The sequence below is a fragment of the Rhopalosiphum maidis genome, chromosome 3 (genome assembly GCF_003676215.2).
Source record: "Rhopalosiphum maidis isolate BTI-1 chromosome 3, ASM367621v3, whole genome shotgun sequence".
Classification (NCBI taxonomy): domain Eukaryota; kingdom Metazoa; phylum Arthropoda; class Insecta; order Hemiptera; family Aphididae; genus Rhopalosiphum; species Rhopalosiphum maidis.
This window is the reverse complement of record NC_040879.1, coordinates 48,194,031-48,213,288: the sequence shown is the minus strand read 5'-3', so window position 1 is coordinate 48,213,288 and position 19,258 is coordinate 48,194,031. Positions and strand designations below refer to the sequence as shown.

Below are 19,258 nucleotides of genomic sequence, written 5' to 3'. Positions count from 1 at the left end.
TTTACGGTTTTGCGCGTGATTTGCGATTATTTGCTATTAATTTGTTTAGTATTTATGCACTGATTTAAATTAATTTTCAAAAGTAGAAGGATTAATTTCACGGTCAAATAATAATCTTTAAGTACGTATTATTTTTCTAGTTATTAAACACTTCAGATACTACATTTTTTTGAATAAATTCAAATAACTCCTACAAACCTGAAATTCTATTTTTCTGATTCGTTTACAAAAAATTTAGAGAAGCATTGCTCTGTTTAATTAAATTTACAGTTATAATAATATATACGCATATTGCATGTTATACATACATAAATGAAACTATTATAAGTTACAATATATTGGTACATAGATTCAATCTTAAAGTATACGTGATTCAAGAACTATACTATTTCCAATATTGATTTAGATACATCAACATTAAAAAAAAAAAATCATCTGATTAATAATCTTTATAGGAGATAGGGTAATTTTGTTATTGAAAAAGAAGAAGTTATGTAATACACTAATACGCCACACAGGACACACCTGCTCAAATGGTATAAATATCGAAGTGTTTTAAAATATGGTACTTTCGTATTTAAAAATTTTTAAAAATCAGAATAAACACATTGTTTAAAAATAAAATGGGAGTAAGCATGTAGCATGTAGCTCATCCTGTATAATATGAATATTGAATACAACATATATAATATACATTATATTATAATCGTTTGCGCTGAGTACGGTAAACATATTTAGCTGACTTATACATGTACGAGTCATGTATCTTTTATATAGAACCTACATATAATATTATAATAATACAGTGACGATATTAAATATTTATATTATGTACCTATTACGTGGCTGTACACACGTACTCGTGATTATTATACCAATTTATTACCAGTGAATCTGACCATAACGATTAAAATATATATAATATATTATAATATCCTTATACATGTTTATATACTATAGTATATTCCTCTAATATATATATATATATATATATATATATATATATATATATATATATATAATTTACTAATACTATCCAACCAATTAATTCTCATCATACGTTTCTTTAAAAGAAATTAAGTATTTGTTTTTTTATTTTTAAATAACTTTTTTGGTTTATTTTTCTTTACACTTCAAGTAGGTACATATTATATTATATAAATACTGATTCAATATATTAATAAATAACAATAAAAAAGTAATAATCAATACATTATGTTTAGGTTCCAATATTTGTTATTATTTATTTCAAAATTATTTTTCTTTATTGTAAAGTGTATTATTTAACCGTTGTTCAACATAATAGTGCTAAGCCAATTTTTGATTTTCTGTAAACTTTAAAAACTGCGATCGTGGTATTCAAAAACTCTCTGGAATTATGATAGAAATTATAATTAATTTATTCAAGTAAGAAAAGCCTCTTTTTGTATGATATTCCATACTTGATTTCAATATGTATAATGGTATTAATAATATTAACTTTGGTAATTATTATTATTATCAAACCATTTTAAAATTAATCTAAAAGAAAATATATCAAAACATAAAATGCTAAAATAATGAATTTGAACAATCTAAAAACACAATATTTATTAGTTATTAACATTGAATAATTATGTAAATATTAAAAATTATACCATTTGGATTCTTTTAGGTGCTAATTTTGAGTCTTGGAATACTTCCAAAGAAATAATATACAAACTAAGGAATAATTTTATTAGGTATTAATTGATTATATACTTCTTTAATATTTTCAATTTTTTTTCAACAAAAATATTCTAATTTAACACCATCAGTTATATTATATTGACATAGTTTTATTTGTTATTTGTTTAAATAAAATTAGTACCTATGAAACTTATTTAAAAATAAACTGGTGTTATACTGTTATATTAATCATTAATCATTATTATGGGTTTTACTAGTTTACTACACCAATGAATAATTACGAGTATTATCGCTTAATGCAAAATCAACACCAAGTTTCTCCCAACTCGAAATTAACACACAACGAAGAGTGGATAACATTGACATCAACACTAGTAGAATCAGCTATAGATTTCCAGCTATGCGTAGATGAAAGACTTTAATTTTTCCTTTTTTTGCTTCTGAAAAAATTTGCTGCAGTCATTAACATTTTTATTTTTATATTTATATGCAATAATATATGCTTTAAAAAAAAAAAAAAAACAAGATGCGACCTTAAAATTGTAAAATTAGATCTAAAAGCTGTTAAATGTTGAAATATGCTCTAAGATAATTCGTATCTTTAATCACGCATATTTTGTGCTTACTCAGCGTATAATTGACCAGTAAAAATATGACAATGCGTATGTACAAAATATCCAAGCCATATCGTCATAAATAATAATATTATAATTTGTATCGTTTCAGAATTTTATAAATCCTTTCTTAGTTTGTTCCTAGAAACTAGTATTGTTTTGCGAGAACCTGTTCAGGAAAATTGTTTTCAGCATACCAATAGTCTATACATAAATATAGTCTCGGAAAGGTAATGACCTCGGTCTAGCATTTCTACAGTCATCAGTCATCAGTTAAGCCAAAAAAAAAAGTATATATATATATATTATGCATACAGTACATAATATACAAGTATATAGCAAAGTATACGTATCGTATATGATTGAGGTTCCCAACCATTTTTACTCTAAAAATACATTTTATAAATTTTTCAAAACTCACTCTTTCCCAGCATTAAAAATATTTCAATACGGGTGCGAAATTTGATCCCTTTGATTTTACCTTATAATTATTTTTAATTAAGTTAAATTTCACGCCCTCCCCGCCACCTGGAAATTATTAACGCCTTCTTAGATCGAAAAACAATAAACTTCAGCAGTTAATTCTTACTGTAATTGACTACATGATCTCGAATAATAATTTTTTTTTTAATTCTAAGTTAAGTTAAAGAAAACTTTATATTGAATTAAAATATAACACGAATCACTTCTGTTTGTTTGCGTAAGTAATTGCGCATGAACCAGCAGCGGTGTATATACTGCCATAAATTCAAAATTAAGGACCCGGAGAGAAGCGTTCAACAGTCACTTCCTCCCACATAGATAGAATGTATTGATTCAACACTTTAGAACATATAATATATATATATATATATATAAGTAGACAATGTACACCATAGTATCTAATAATAGTTAATAGATATTTCAATAAAGCTAAGCATAATGTTACCAAGCAATTACAATTATTTTATAATATGACAATGATGGGTACTCGTACTATGGACGTATTGATGATAACGTACTATCATAACCGCTTTACGTACAATTTGTTAAATCGAAATTAAATTTTACAACAATGGTTTTCCTTTCATTAAAAAAAAAAAAAAACATTTCCCACTACTCAAAACTATTAAAAATATACCTCATTTTTAAATGATCATCTGCACCACCTGTATAGTTTTACAGTGAGTAAATATTTTATGGTTTTAGCAACGAATAGATTGACTGTAATTTATGTTGGCCTACAATACGGCTGTACATTTTATTAAGAATTTTAATTACCCAGTGGACCAAACTAAATATCACCACTGGTAAATTTTTCTGAATACGTGTCTTGGAACAGAGTTTCTTAACTTGCAGTGTTACGCGGAAACTGAATACGCGAAGAAAATCTCTCTCTATAAAAACATTTGGAATGAAAATTTGTTATTATTAAATATTGTTTGGTTTTAGGATAATCAAAAAAAAATACCACGGTAGTGGTACGTCAACGTTTTCAAACAGTGTAGGTGGTACGTGAATATAAAATGGTCGAGAACCGCTTCCTTGTATAGAAATATAGAGTATATACCTGAATAATTGTACGTGCATCTTTTTCATCGTAAAAAAAAAATCAAAACCCCCACCTATTGTAATAAATAAAAAAAAATCGTGTACATAATATAATAGAGACTCCTGAAAATAATAGATATAAATAATACTAATAGAAATATTTAATAGGTTTACATAATATATATATAAATAAGTATATAAAGTATTTATATGACAAATAATATGCAATAAAATAAAATATGATTTCGGTTTAATCTCCACCACCGCCGCCGTCACCACATCACAATAATAATTTGTATACGTATATGTTTTATAATATTATTACTACTCTCGTTAAACTCTTGCACGGTTGCACACCACATACAATAATTATAATATTATAATAAAAAATTACGTATCTCATGTACGCGCGCGTGCGTAATAGAGATATATTGTAATACAATAATAATAATAGTCAGGTAGAGGTATAATAATATGATATCATAATTTATAATAATAATATTATATATTATTAATATCATTATTATTATTATTATTATTATTATACGCGTTCCAAGGTAGGCTGCCACTGCCGTCCGAGTGAGACGCGATCGGATTTTGGGGGGGTGGTTTTCACAGTCGGCCGCGGCGGCGGTGGCGTAATATTTTTTCTTTTTCTATTTTTTTTTCCCTCTCAATCGGCTGACCGAACACATTGCCGTCACGTCGCCGTCACTGCGCGCGCCGTGCGCCGACTTGCTCTTGGCCGTGTCACCGTCGCCGTCGTTGTCGTACAACCGTCGTCGTCGTCGTCTGGTCGCCGCGCGCGCTTTTTACCGCTCTTGGCGAGTGCAGTATTATAATATTATACCTGTGTGATAATAGTAATAATAATAATATTATACCAGTGTGTTATAATAATAATATTATACAAAAATAATAAAATACAAACAGATATTATATAATAATATATTATTATTTTAATATAATAAAATAATATCTCATTATTTGTATTATTATTTAATATTTTTCGTCGACGTCGTTGTTGTTATTATATTGTTTTTGTTTTTGTCGTGGTCGTCGATTATTGTACACCAGTTGTTTTCGCGTTTCGTCGTCGGCTTATCTTTCGGTATTTTATCGAAATTTTGGCGGCCGAGTTGCGAAGTACCCGTCAAAACAAAAAAAAAAATAATAACGATTTCACGCGTTCAAACGGTTCCCCGCGAGACCGAGTGCCGGCCGACGATATCACATGTAACACAGTTTTGCGACATACGTATAGAGTTATTATTTAATTTTTTTCAATCATTAGAAATTAATTTTTTATACGTTTTACGTTTTTTTTTTCCTACCCGCCGAGTGTGCCTATATATGACGCATAGGTTTGACCGCGCGACGGAAGAAATAACACTCTCGAATAAGGCGACAAGATTGTACAGCGCAAGAAAAACATTATTACGAACTTTACGAAAAGCCGTTAGATGTTTGAGCGCGCCGGTATCGTATAATACCATACGCATAATTTCACAAGACTACACTATTACAGTGAGTATAAAATATACCTACGATTTTATATTATAATAATATACATGTGTAATGTTGGGCAATCGCATTATTTTTTTCGTCCGTATTTCAATCGTAATTTATTATAATTATTTAATAATCACCTATAAGCGCCTAGACATTTTGTTCTCCATCGATAATATCGAGGATTTCGCAAAAACGATTATTATTACAAACAATTATTATAAACATTATTACATATTATAATATCTAACCTATCTCAACCGAATTTTTCACTACTGTTACAGTATTATCTATAGCATAAAATATATATTCGGAATAATGCATAACTTTTTATTTTCTAATTTGTATTTTTCTAAACCTACCAATTTTTTTTTTTTATCAATTTTATATTTTATAATTTTTTGTTTTGATAGGTATATTTAAAACGTTTAAAGTTATAAATTAATCGCCATGTCTTAATGTAAGCATATAAAATCGATAAGGACGTTTAGTAGACGTAGGTATATACCTATAATAATAGTTGTAGTAATATTATTTATATTATATTACCTATAGGTACCTACCTACGATGTTTGTAATTTATAGTAATATATAATATCGTTTTCGAGAAATGTCGAAACACAACCAACATTAATCATATATTTTGTTTTTATATAATAATATAAATCAAGTATTTTATATAATAATATAGTTGGGAGGTATCTATGTAATATATAAAAATGTCGGTCAAGTTAACGATGATAAATTTAATTCGATTGTTCAAAAGTATTTGATGGAAAAATTATAATTACGCAAACGTTGCCACGGCGGAACATTCGTGTTTATGTATATAGGTACTCGGTATGATATTACAGTATATAACAAGTGTGCTAAGTTTACACGTCGAACTTGATATAGTCTACGATATGCGCGTATATTTATTTTAGAAATAACTACTTATTTTCAAAGTTTAATAATATTTTTTCCTGAAACGTTCGATTCGATTCAATCTTTTTACTCCGGCACTGCAATTATATATATATATATATATATATATATAGGTTTAATATCGTGTACTCCTGCGATCGCGAACAACGCAGAACACATTCACCTATCCATCATCATATTTTTCATTTCTATCTGTATAGGTAATATCATAACAAATTCGCCATTATTCTGTTTGCAGCGCCAATGCGTTGTTACGATTACGCATATAATAACCACGCAGTTTCTGCAAATCCTGCAGCTGACGACAACGTCTACATCACGGGTTTTTTTTTTTCGTCGATTGTTTTCCCGGTAGAAAGGCAATTTAGAAGTTTTGGCGAGGAGTTTCGAAATTACGCAGATGATGTGTGAATAATAATAATATAATATACTATTTAATTCGGTTGCCGAGAAGCACGCGCGCGTTGCAGATGACATGACAGCGGAGCGCGCCGTGCAGGTGATTTACTCTTTTTAACCATCAGCCATTAATTTTAAAAAAAGAACAAGCAATTATTTAAACCTATGTACTTTTTGTCAAAAATATGGACTTAATACGTCTTGTTCGTTAAATACAGCTTCATTTCTATTATGCCCATTATATGGGATTTTGTTACTGAATTCTCGAATGCAGTCCGTGCCGTATTATACATACGTCATATTATATAATTGATAATAATATTAAAATATGTACCTACCTAGTAATTATTATATCATTAAAATAATAGTTTTTTTTCAAGGTATTCTTAATGAATCCGGAACTTTAAAACATTTATCGTTTGATCGTAATACGTTTATTTGAAATTCATTATTAATATTTTTCGTATTTAATTACCTACTGCTTCTTATAGAAACGTAGGTAATAAACGGCACTAATATGTGATTAAAATGTATGACATTGTATGACAGCGGGCAAGTCGGTACCGCTTTTCCGTAGGTATATTAGGTGTTGAATCAGTAAGTCTGTATTAGTTGATTTTTATAATATATGAGTATATGACGTATATATATATCATGTTATATTTTACGAAATACGATTCTGAACGGAGACATAATTGTTTTCATTCCAATTAGCATTTACCACTAAGTATATTTCATAATATCATGTTTTCTGTTATATCTATTAAAGTTATTTATTTGACTATAAGTAATACGGTAGATTGATTTATTTTTCTCCAAAAATATTAAATGTATTATATTAGTAGTATTTAATCATTATAACAATATTTATATACTCTGTAGGTACTTACTATATATTATTGATATTCATTTTTCGGTTAATAACACTTTACCATCAAATATTGTAAAGATTATGAATAGGTTTTAACCTCTCCGTTCAGAATCTAAAATTAAAAATTCAACAGAATGATAAATTAAAGCAATTATTAAATTGTTATTATACGCAAATATTAATAAAATATCGATTGAAGAATAATAAATATGAATCCATAGGTTATATTTGGTTATGTATATTTCAGTACCTTATATTTCTAAATTTTAATTTTTTTCACGACAATATAATAATACTTGTAATAATAATATTTTTCTTAAAATATATATATATATATATTTGAAACCCATTATGTAACGACTACTTTCCATATAATGCCGAATTAGAAATATATATATGTGTATGTTTGACAAATCAAATAATATATTTTAAACAGTTTCGAGGAAATCTTTTTTGATCAAACGAATGTTGAAGTGATTTAATAAAATCACAAAAGTGAACTTCCACGTCAAATTAAATTATGAACTGTTTTCCAGAAAATAAACTTTTTAAGTGATTAACAGTTTGATTTATATTTCCTAAAAGTCATTATTTGATCTTAAAATTTTAGTATATATTTATATACAATATACATATAATATATAACAATAGTATAACTCCATATTTATTAATACCTTACGATATGTAACAAATATCAGTCGTATTTTATATAGATCATATAAAAAATGTATCTCTTTGATTCACTTAAATACAATTGGAATTAATGTAAGAACTAAACAAAATAATGAATATGACTACCAAAGTACCATTTATAAAATGTTTCAACTCATTCATCTACATACATTACGTTTTTAACTATATTTTATAAAAATATATACAATGTATATAAGTATTACTAAGCCTTATAATACCCTATAATACATGTATAAAGTTAATACATTTAAATTCTAATCGAATTTTGTTTGACATAATTCATATTTTCACAAAACCAAATCACACGTAAAAACTTTTCTTTTTGTTGTATTTCTTTTTACTACTATTATAATACTAAAAACTATTTATTCATAATTTTCAAAAATGTATTATGTTTGGTTTTTATAACCTAAAGGGCTTAAAATATTTTATTAATAATTTTTGACAAACAATCTAAATTTAAAAAATGTACCTAAACTTGTAACTATTTATTTCTTATTTAATGTAATCAATTAATTTATTTGGAATATGTTTATCTATTAAGTTTTGATTTACATATTAATTACATAAAATATCATATAGGTACTATAAGATAATTATTTACAAATTTTTACTCATAAAATGTTATTGTTGATATTTCATTACATTTATTAATATTTAAGACTATACAGTTTACTATCTTTCTGAATAGTATTGTAAACGTATGCTGCTAGTTTCCTTTGCGGCTTTGCTGTGAAACTTAAATATGGTTATCATATTTCGTCTAAATCATTATTCAATATCAACATTTAAGAAAATAACTTTTTCTATGGCAGTATTCATTTCATTTTAAATTTTAAACTATCACTCGGGCATTTTTAAGGTTTAAATTAAATATTAAATTATAAAAGTCAATACTTTTATATAAGATAAAAATCGTATGGTATTTTAGATTGTGAAATTTATTTTATAAATGTCTTAAATAATTTTTACCACTTAATGTATATACAATCGAAAGAAGATTACAAAAAGGTTTGTTAGTAGTTTTTTATGGTACCTAATAAACTAATGCATGTTAATAGGTACTTACATATTGTAATTTATAGAATTTAAAACCAAAACTTATTTTAATTCGATTATCTTATATTATTATAGTAAAATATGTGTATATGTATTAATAATTGAATCCCCATTTTGTGTAGAAAACTTTTGAAGATAGAAAAATACATTTATTCAATTGCACTAATTGATTAAATTAACGTATATAATATAGTTATTAGTCTATAGTTTTTAATATAACATTAAAATATTGAAAATATTAAAACTAGTACTGATTCAAATATTAAAATATATTTATTTTATTTCATATTTCAAGTGCTACCATTTATTTATTTATTTATTTTTAATACCTACTAGAGACTAGACAGATATTTGAGTATTATGTACAGAACACTTGACCGTACATCAATTATTATCTCTCGAATTTTTTTTTAACAATTTGTAATATAAAACTAAACGAGTGAATGTCATTGTATGAAATATGATTTTATTTCTAAATTTTAATATTTTTGTATATTTTTATTTACTTACCTATTATTCATAAGTCATTATTATTTAGTAATACGTTAATTCAATGAAACGGATACTCGAAAATACTTACTCGTATTAGGAGACACGGACATGTGTTTTGTGTGATGGTATAATATTATATATTGTGTTAGCATCTAGTGTATATACCTATATTCGATATTTTAACTCGTCGTCATGGAGTCATGGCGTCTAAAGATTGGTATGAATCTATAATATGTGAAAATGATCCTTCGTTTTACGATTCTGGCTACCTCTACGAGGACTCAGTAATTGTAACCAGTGAATCTCGGTAGTTTTTATATTTTTTTAATAATGTAACAACGAATATTAAGGGACATTATTAAAAAATATATACACTTATATTGATTATTGGATGTAGTATTCGATACAGAGAACAATAATTCAAACATTCTTATTCTTAACTTATCTTGAAATAATTGTAATTAGTGTAGTCTATTATATACGTATTATATAAATTAATGCCTGTACAAGTGTTAAATATATTTTAAACTCAAATAGTAGAATAATAATTATTCGTATAATATTGTTATTAGAATGACATTTTGGTGGGTATCTAGTAGGTAGTTGTTTGGACATATATAGTAGTAATATTTCGTATTTAAATGATTTGAATTTTATTGACATTAGTTATTTGTAACTTGAGAACATTATAATTTGAATATATCTTATTATATATATATTCCTCGATATTTTAAAATATACATAAAATATTCAGGACCCCCTTATAGTGTAGTGCTACCTCAATGTCTCGCAGCTAAAAATATATGTTAATGCGCTTAAGAAACACAAGTAAAACACAGAACAGTCATTGTAATATTATATAAGTAACTGGCTAGTATTATTGGTGTTATAATGTTAACAAAATAAAAAACAACCACACACTTTTCAAAAGAATATTATTTAAAGGTACCTCTCTATTGAAAATAATAAAAAAAAACTGTCAATTGGTTTTTTTTTTTGTTAAAACCACATTAACTACTGGACAATACTAACTAAACAAATCCAATACTATCCGAATCCGTAGTGCATATTGTATAATGTATTTAATTGCACACTTGCACACGATATTTAAACCGGACACTCCAATTAGGTTTCTTACATATATGACTTGCGCGTCAGTGCGTCACGCACGATTGTAAGAAAGAGACAGAGTTTTTGGAAGATGCGTTGTTTAATCATAAAATGTGAATACATTTATCGTATTATAAAAAAATCTATATTTCTGAGTTAAGCCTGGGGCTTACTAATTTATAATATTTATGCCAAATTCTTGTAATTATTATGTATAATATGCATGACGCTTATGCTCAAGATTTTAATCACAAAATAATGAAAACTGACACCTCACATACAATTTCAGTGCATTTTATACTATATAGATGTTCTAATCATATAAGGAAATGACAACTTTAGTTCGCTTCATTGGCTACTCTAAAAAGTGGTTTCGATTTTCAAATTTATAAAAACAAATCGCATCATTAAAACCCAAGTTACGGCCTCCTCCATAGCCCGTAGGTATTCACGTATAATATAAATTTCGTAGTACATATTCGTTTTTCAATGAAATTTCTTAAACAGCAATGCCAGTATATATAGTTGTTATACACATAGGTCCAATGTCATAATATACAAATCTGCATGACCTATTACTAGCTGTAAATCTGATAAAATAATATTTTTGTATATTTAAATTTAAATAGGTAAACATATTATGTAAATCCTATTAATTATATTATTATTATTAATTCATTCTACGACAGAAGTGATAAAGTTCAATTTTCTTATTATCAAATCTGATATAAAAATATTTAAAAATACCGAATACATAGATATAATATATAAAGCGTGATTCACCAGGCATGATCACTAACTGCATTAGTAAAGAAAAAAAGGAAATGGACATGCTTGGTGAATCACCCTATACCCTACATATGATGAAAATGGTTTGATTTTTCTTTGTGCTCTATATTAAATATTTGAGAGTTTTAAATGTGATATCATAGCGTTTTTAGTATACCTATTACCTACAGGTAATATTATTAAAAGTATTGGTGTCTTCTTAAATTATAGGTATATTTTTAAACATTAACACTTGGATAAACAGGAAATGTATTATGATCATGAATAACGTGAATTGAATATCAATTTGTACTTTATGTTCAAAAACACATTATATATTCTCCGCCAGGATTGAATTGGTGATTTGACACTAAATAAATCATATATATATATTATTTATAAACATACATTCATATTTAATACATTAGGTATTTGAAACATAATTTACGCTTATTAAATAATTTATTTTGAATTAATTAAACACGCGGGCTTTTAATTTTTAATAAACATGAATAATAATTTTTGTTTACTTGATTATTTTAAAATAATATTTATCATAATACCATACCACATTATATCTAGGTAAATATAGAGGCGAGGCGACATTTTATGGGCGATAAATGTTATCATATCTTTTTACAAAATAATAAAAAGTATTTTTCATTTGATTATGCAATGTAGACGTAAAAATTAGAAAAATAATATTAAATTTTTAAATTTCAAAAAAAGATATAAAGTACAATTAAATTTTCATTAATAGTATATCTTTTTTTTTATATACATAATACTTATGATAATATAAAAAAATGTATTAAAATATATTTTAAAAATAACTTTAGGAGGTACGTAGTGGAAAAAGTGTTGAATAGGAAAGTGCCTACATGTGGGAAAACCTATATATATGCCACTATAGGACTTAGGTGCATTAAGTATATTTGCTGGAAAAAACACGTCATATTGATGCGCTTTAAATTTGCGACGAAAAATAACTTTAGTACGGATATCATGATCTTTAAGCCACGTTGAGTGGATATGGATAATTTACCTACAGTTCTCAAGAACAAAGATCCATATAGGTTATAGATAATATGATTTTCGATACATAATTTATGCGTGAATGTTAAACTGTACATAGAATTCAGAGTAATGATTTTGTTTGCTGCAATATTGTAGAAAAATAATTTGTCAAACAACAAAAATTAATAATAATGATAGTGTAGTTATCGATATACCAGTACGTTAATTTCACCAGAAATTGTAGGTAAAAAATATGAGATTCAAAAAGGTTATGGGTGGTGTGGTACATCAATTATGTCAAACGATATGGACGAGGTACGTGTAAAGTATAAATCGTTTATGTTAGCACTACATTACGTTTGATATATCTATACGACGTGGTATCATCATACATACTGCCATTATAAAAAATCAAGGCTGGGCATTAACGAGTTAATAAGTTGAAAGTTAAGTTAATTTTGACTTATTAACTTAACTAGTTACGTTTGGATCTTTATTAACTTAACTATAAACTTACTAAATTTATTTTTTAATTAACGCGAAATTAATGAATTTATTTTTTATTTTAAGAAATAAGTTAAGTTAATTTATTTTTTTTTTTACATTCACTATTTCAGTCGTTTTCATGTCTAAAAATATTTTTATTGTGATATAGAAATACTGTATGTTGTGTGAAGTATAAGCATTATAGTCTATACTCTATAATTTAATTGTATGTTGATAACAAATAAAATACGCTAACGAATAAAAGAAAAATAACTTTTTTTAACTTAATAAAATGTTAAAAAAATGTGTATTAACTTTTAACTTAACTGAGTTAACCAAAAATGTTATTAACTTTAACTTTTAACTTTTTCTTATTGATGCATATTAACTTAATTGAGTTAAAAAAAAACCATTAACTTGCCCAGCCTTGTAAAAAATAAAACAATATAATAATGAGCCATCATAAACGTATTCATATCAAAGTATTTGTATATTTATTGTATCATTTAATTTGTTTCCAAAACTAAATATAGTTAGTAATTATTTATTATAAATGCAACGAATCAAAGAAATTCTCAGTATAATATTATTATTATCTAACACTATAATATTATAGTCAATAGGTATGAAATACTATTCATGATATATTACAATGAGAAGTTTAAATTCCGTTTGAAACTTAATACTAAGTACATATAGTTAACAGTTAACACAGTAACTTCAATTTTAAAATCCAGATATTATAACATACTTCATTGATGATAAACATCATTTTAAAATAATCTAAAATACTCAAAATGATGAAATAGACGATTACATACCTATAGAAAAATTAGAGACTATAGTGTGGACTTCCTAGATTAACATTAGTAAACAAATTTAAATTACCTAAAACGAAAGTGAAATGTAAAAATAATGGAACATAATTTCAACATTTGTAATTTCCATCATCAATCATCATTAGTGAGTTAAAAGAATTTAATAAGTACATGTTTTGGAAAGTTTGTTATACTTATCTATTAAAAAAGGACCTTAAAAGTTTTTAGCTAATGACATTTTTGAAAACTCGGAATACCAACACAAAGCTTAAAAAAAGATTATCAAGTTTAGAACTAGGGTATTTAATAGAACGAAAAACAATTTTGATGAAATATTTTATTAGTCAGCATACAAACTGAAACCACAAACTCTACTATGAAGTGTCCTCTAAATTTTTAAAACGTGTTTGTGGTTGTATTTTTAATGGTAATCAATTTTTATACGACAATAATGATACGGCTATGAATTATAATGTATGGCGCGAATATTGGTAATACATTATTGTGATCCATCTATTGGCTTTATTAATGTTCTTATTCAAATGGTTCATTTTTTACGGCTTGGAAATTGATTTTATTACCACTACAAAAAAACTAATAAAACTTTTAGAATTATGCAAATAATTACTATGCACTTGCAAATTTTAATAGACATAATTTATAAATGATATGTATATAAATAGATCGTACAAACTTTGTCTGTGTATGACAATAGTTGCAGATACTGTACTGTGTTCACTTTTCACTTAATATCGATTCACCGTGTACAGATAAGAGTAGTATTCGGAATACTTTTAAAATAATGTTTTCTAAAAATATTTTACGTTTTGTTCTGAATACTTTTATAGTATATATTGAAGCTAATTTTTTTATTTTAATGTTTGTCAAACATAAATCATAATCCTATCTATAGATACAATACGTATATATTTTAGCATTGATTATAATTTCATATTATTTCAAAGACAAATATAACTTTTTTAATATCTAAAAATATTTTTAAATTATTTCATATACTTTTATAAATTTTTAAATATTATATTTTTATGAAGTATTTTAATAGATAATATTCGATATACTTTTTTTTTCACGAGTATTTGAGTTTTAAAGAGATGTTACTAATGAATACTTCCTACATACGATATGAATATTCCAAATATTTTTTTATTATACCCAAGTTTGATGGTCATGTATAAATTATAAATTTATTATGAATCATAAATCTTAGAAATGAATAACAATATTATGTCATATAAATGTTATTAAAATATTGTATAGAACTATATAGACATGTTTATTCGAAATTTGTTAAAGATTTAAAGACTTCGTGGATATAAATAATAATTTATCAATGATAATAGGTGTATAGAATATTATGATCTTCGTTTTAATTTCACACAAAACACTCTTACTCACCCACACTATGATATGGTATATATACCATTATGCCAACATAACCATCATGGACCGACCCACTTCTTCTCCAGTCTAAATAATTTGTCGTCATACAACTAGAAATAAAGGCGTATTTAGAAAAAAATCTAAAAAGGAAGAGATACATACACTAGATAAAACACTAACATACATACATTGAAAAATATATTTTATATTTACGTCACAGTACACAACAACAAAACATCGGGCAATACGCTATAGAAAAGGTGAAAGAAGTTTAATAGATTTCGAGTGCACCTCGTTTCTGAATAGATTACTGAGTGTAGTGAACATGTTAAATTTCAATTCAATGGTAAATTATTTTATTTAAGATGACAAATGATTCTGAGCGGAGACGATGAGTCAGCCTTCATATTTTAGTGGTTTCTATAAGATATTTTAAATTTAATAATAATAATATAAATATTATTAATAATACAATAAGATAAAATTAATTTTTATTAAAAACATCACATATATGAATTATAACGAGTATTATAAAAATATTTTATCATAGATTATTGATATTAACTCGTAAGTCAATCTCCTATGTATCGACCGTATTTTTTAGAATGCGGTGTGAATAGGTTTGCAGCATAAATATAGCTTTAAATTAAACTAAAAAGTTAATACTTTTAAAATTTCATTGTTTTTAGATTGAAATTGAATTTAAATTTAAGTATTATTAGTAGTACGTTTTAAGTTCACGCAACTAAATTTTTTTTGAATTTCAACAAAATAACAAACTGTATTTGACTATTTTTACAACACATTTGAGTATAAAATGTTGTCCAAAATGCAGATATTTAATCTAACACAAAAATGATAATGGTTTACACGAATTTTTTTTTTTATTATTCTAATAAGAACAAATTATAAGGAATTTTGTTTTAAATTTTTAAACATTTGACTTATATAATATGTAGCGAATATAGCGTTTACTTGATTGCTAATGATTGAATCGGTTGATAATCAAATAATAATGCTAAAATGTAATATTATAATATCTACCTTATAAAAAGCAAAAATTAATTATATAGCTATAGCAATGTACAGATATTATGTATATCATACCTACATACATCACCAGTATTACAGTATTTGGATATGATGAATATAAAAGAATGTTCACGTCTTTAGAAACTCGCGCGTTGTCACTATTAATTATTTCAATATTTTTTTTTTTTTTTTAAGTATACCTATAAGGTACGTTATTGTGTTTTATACTGTGTGTCCACACTTGATCGATTCAATCGCAATCTTTTAAATATTACAATATAAAATGTATGGTATGCATATAACATATTCAGAAATTGAAATATATTAGTATACTGATTATGTAATAAACTATAATATTAAATAAATAATATGAATACATTTTACGTTGGCAGGGTATAGTATCCCACTGTGTATGCGATATTAATATCTTAATTTAATCCATTAATCGCCCACACCTGTAGTATTATATATACTTGATCGGGTTAAGGAAAGAATATACTTTCAGCTTTGACAATATATTTTTATTAAGTCCAAAGCAGGCTCAATCAATATTTGGAGAAATTTGACAGTAGATTAATTGAATTCACTGCCATTCCGTTATTATATTGTCATAACTGGAAAAAAACATTTCAAATACGTTTATATATGTATATATATATATATTAACTGTAATAAATTATATATATTTTTAATTTAACAGAAAAAGTATTTTATTCCTCATATTCATTTACTCGTTAGATATTTCTAGAAAATGTATTAATACATACATACAATATTTCTTGCGAATCAATGTAACTAAAACACGCGATTTGTACTTATTATGTTTTCCATAGAGAAAAAATCATCTCCGGTTTTGAAAAACATTTATGACGTTACGTCTTGAATTTTATCTCAAAGCTACACTGAAAACAGAATTACAAATAAGATGCTATTTTATTACTTTATCACTGTTTATATAATGCTCAAATAAAAATACGTGTGATATTTGTAATACAGTAAATTTCAATAGATCGAAGGTTGAAATGACCTCAAGGTCTACGATCCCGCCACAACACATACGCACATACAAAACGTCAACTGGCGTATAAAAATAATAGCACAGTTTAATGGTAAATTATCGATTAATAAAACATATTCGTCGATATTTCAAAAAGTTTTTACAAGTTAACGTAAAACCATACAGTGAAACGCGCGTCCGTGACCGTAAATTAAATCAACTAAATTGATGGTTATACTGTGTCTATATAATTCGTACGCACACCGTTTATTTTGGACAACTATATTATGCATTTACGCGACTGAACCATGGATTCGACTGCAGCGGCACCGGAATGGTATATTATAGAATATAATTATCAGTTAATAAAATAATACAATAATTTAACAAAATAAAATAGTAGAATAACATATTGTATAAACGCATATTATATACCAACGCATTAATAATATTCATCAGATTCAAAAATTCAAAAACGATTTTCTTTTTGCTTGCAATCCTTCAAAAATGTTTTACAGTTATTGGAATATATTTTTATACAGAAAATGACTATCTATTAAGAAACTCAAAATATAAATTGCCCTAAGTATCATATTTGATATTATATCTATAAACTTTTGAACACTTTTTTTACCAAAAAAAAACGTGTTCAAAGAAAGAAATATAATAAGTAAACATTAAACACAATTGTCATTAAATCAATACGTTCATGTAATGTAATGTATTAGTTTCACTAAGAATCTGTAGATGAAAACTAGTAATTTGACAACAATAAGAAGAGATTGGCAACTTTTTGTTTATCGATAAAATGAATAGTCCAATTTCTATAATTAAAGATATTTATTAATATAATTTCGATATCAGTTTAAACGATAACACCGTAAAAACAAAAGTTCAAAAATTTTATGATATTTTAATCTCATTTTGGAATTTATTTTTTGGTGGATATTTTATCAATAAAAGATTATTCACAACAAACTGTTACATTTTTTGCTACAGCTTAAAATTATTTATGTTTTTATATCATAATATTATTATACAGTAGACGCCGCTTATAAGACTCACGAATATAAGGTTCAGTATTAATTATTAGACTCAAAATCGTCTGGAACGTATTTTTTTGTCATTTACTATTTTAGATATTTTTCAATTTTTGAATCATTGATGAAATATTATGTAATATACTAGAAGTGGCCAAACATTCGATTGCCAACGATTTCAAAGTCCATCCCCATTTGTTAGAATTAATTGTTATATATTTAGTATTTTTCTTGATTAATTTTAGTGGCTGCTGTCGACAATAGTTTTATTTTTATTGCTCCTAAAATGAAAATTTTAATCTCAGTAGATCTTTATCAAAAAAATATACCACTCTTGTAATATACACTGTAATATTATGTAGAAATTGTAATAATTTAAACGATATTTTCTTTGAATATTTTTTTTAATATTAATATAATATATAGATATAATATAAATTGCTGTCATATTGGGTATTGAAAATTCAATATTTTTCGTATTATTTGAAAAATGCTCATTATTCTGTACCATTATGGCTCGCGGGGATTTAGTTTACTTCGCATTTTTACTCTTTTAATATCAACTATGTGTATACCATATTACCATATATTAAATATTATTAACCAAATATGTTGTTATTATAAACATCACGAAATTTGAAAAATTAAGTACGGTATGAGTGTAAAAATATTACGTTACGAATATTAGAATTCAACAAGATAAACAAGACTTTATGAGATACTTAATTATTGTGATGATTCTTCGTATTTTTTTTAAAAAAAAATGACTATTCATTTTGATTTTTTCTTTTCATAATTTGCTGCTCTCTTTAAATCCATCTCACTTC

General features: G+C 25.5%; 1 protein-coding gene across 1 annotated transcript in view; it reads left to right on the top strand.

The window, feature by feature from the left end:
- Positions 1 to 4,766: 4,766 nt before the first annotated feature.
- LOC113557164 overlaps positions 4,767 to 19,258 on the top strand; it is a 74,151-nt gene continuing 59,659 nt past the window's right edge. Inside the window, exon 1 of the mRNA XM_026962507.2 lies at positions 4,767 to 5,339. The gene's annotated coding sequence lies outside the window, so the exon portion shown is untranslated. The remainder of the gene's footprint in view (positions 5,340 to 19,258) is intronic.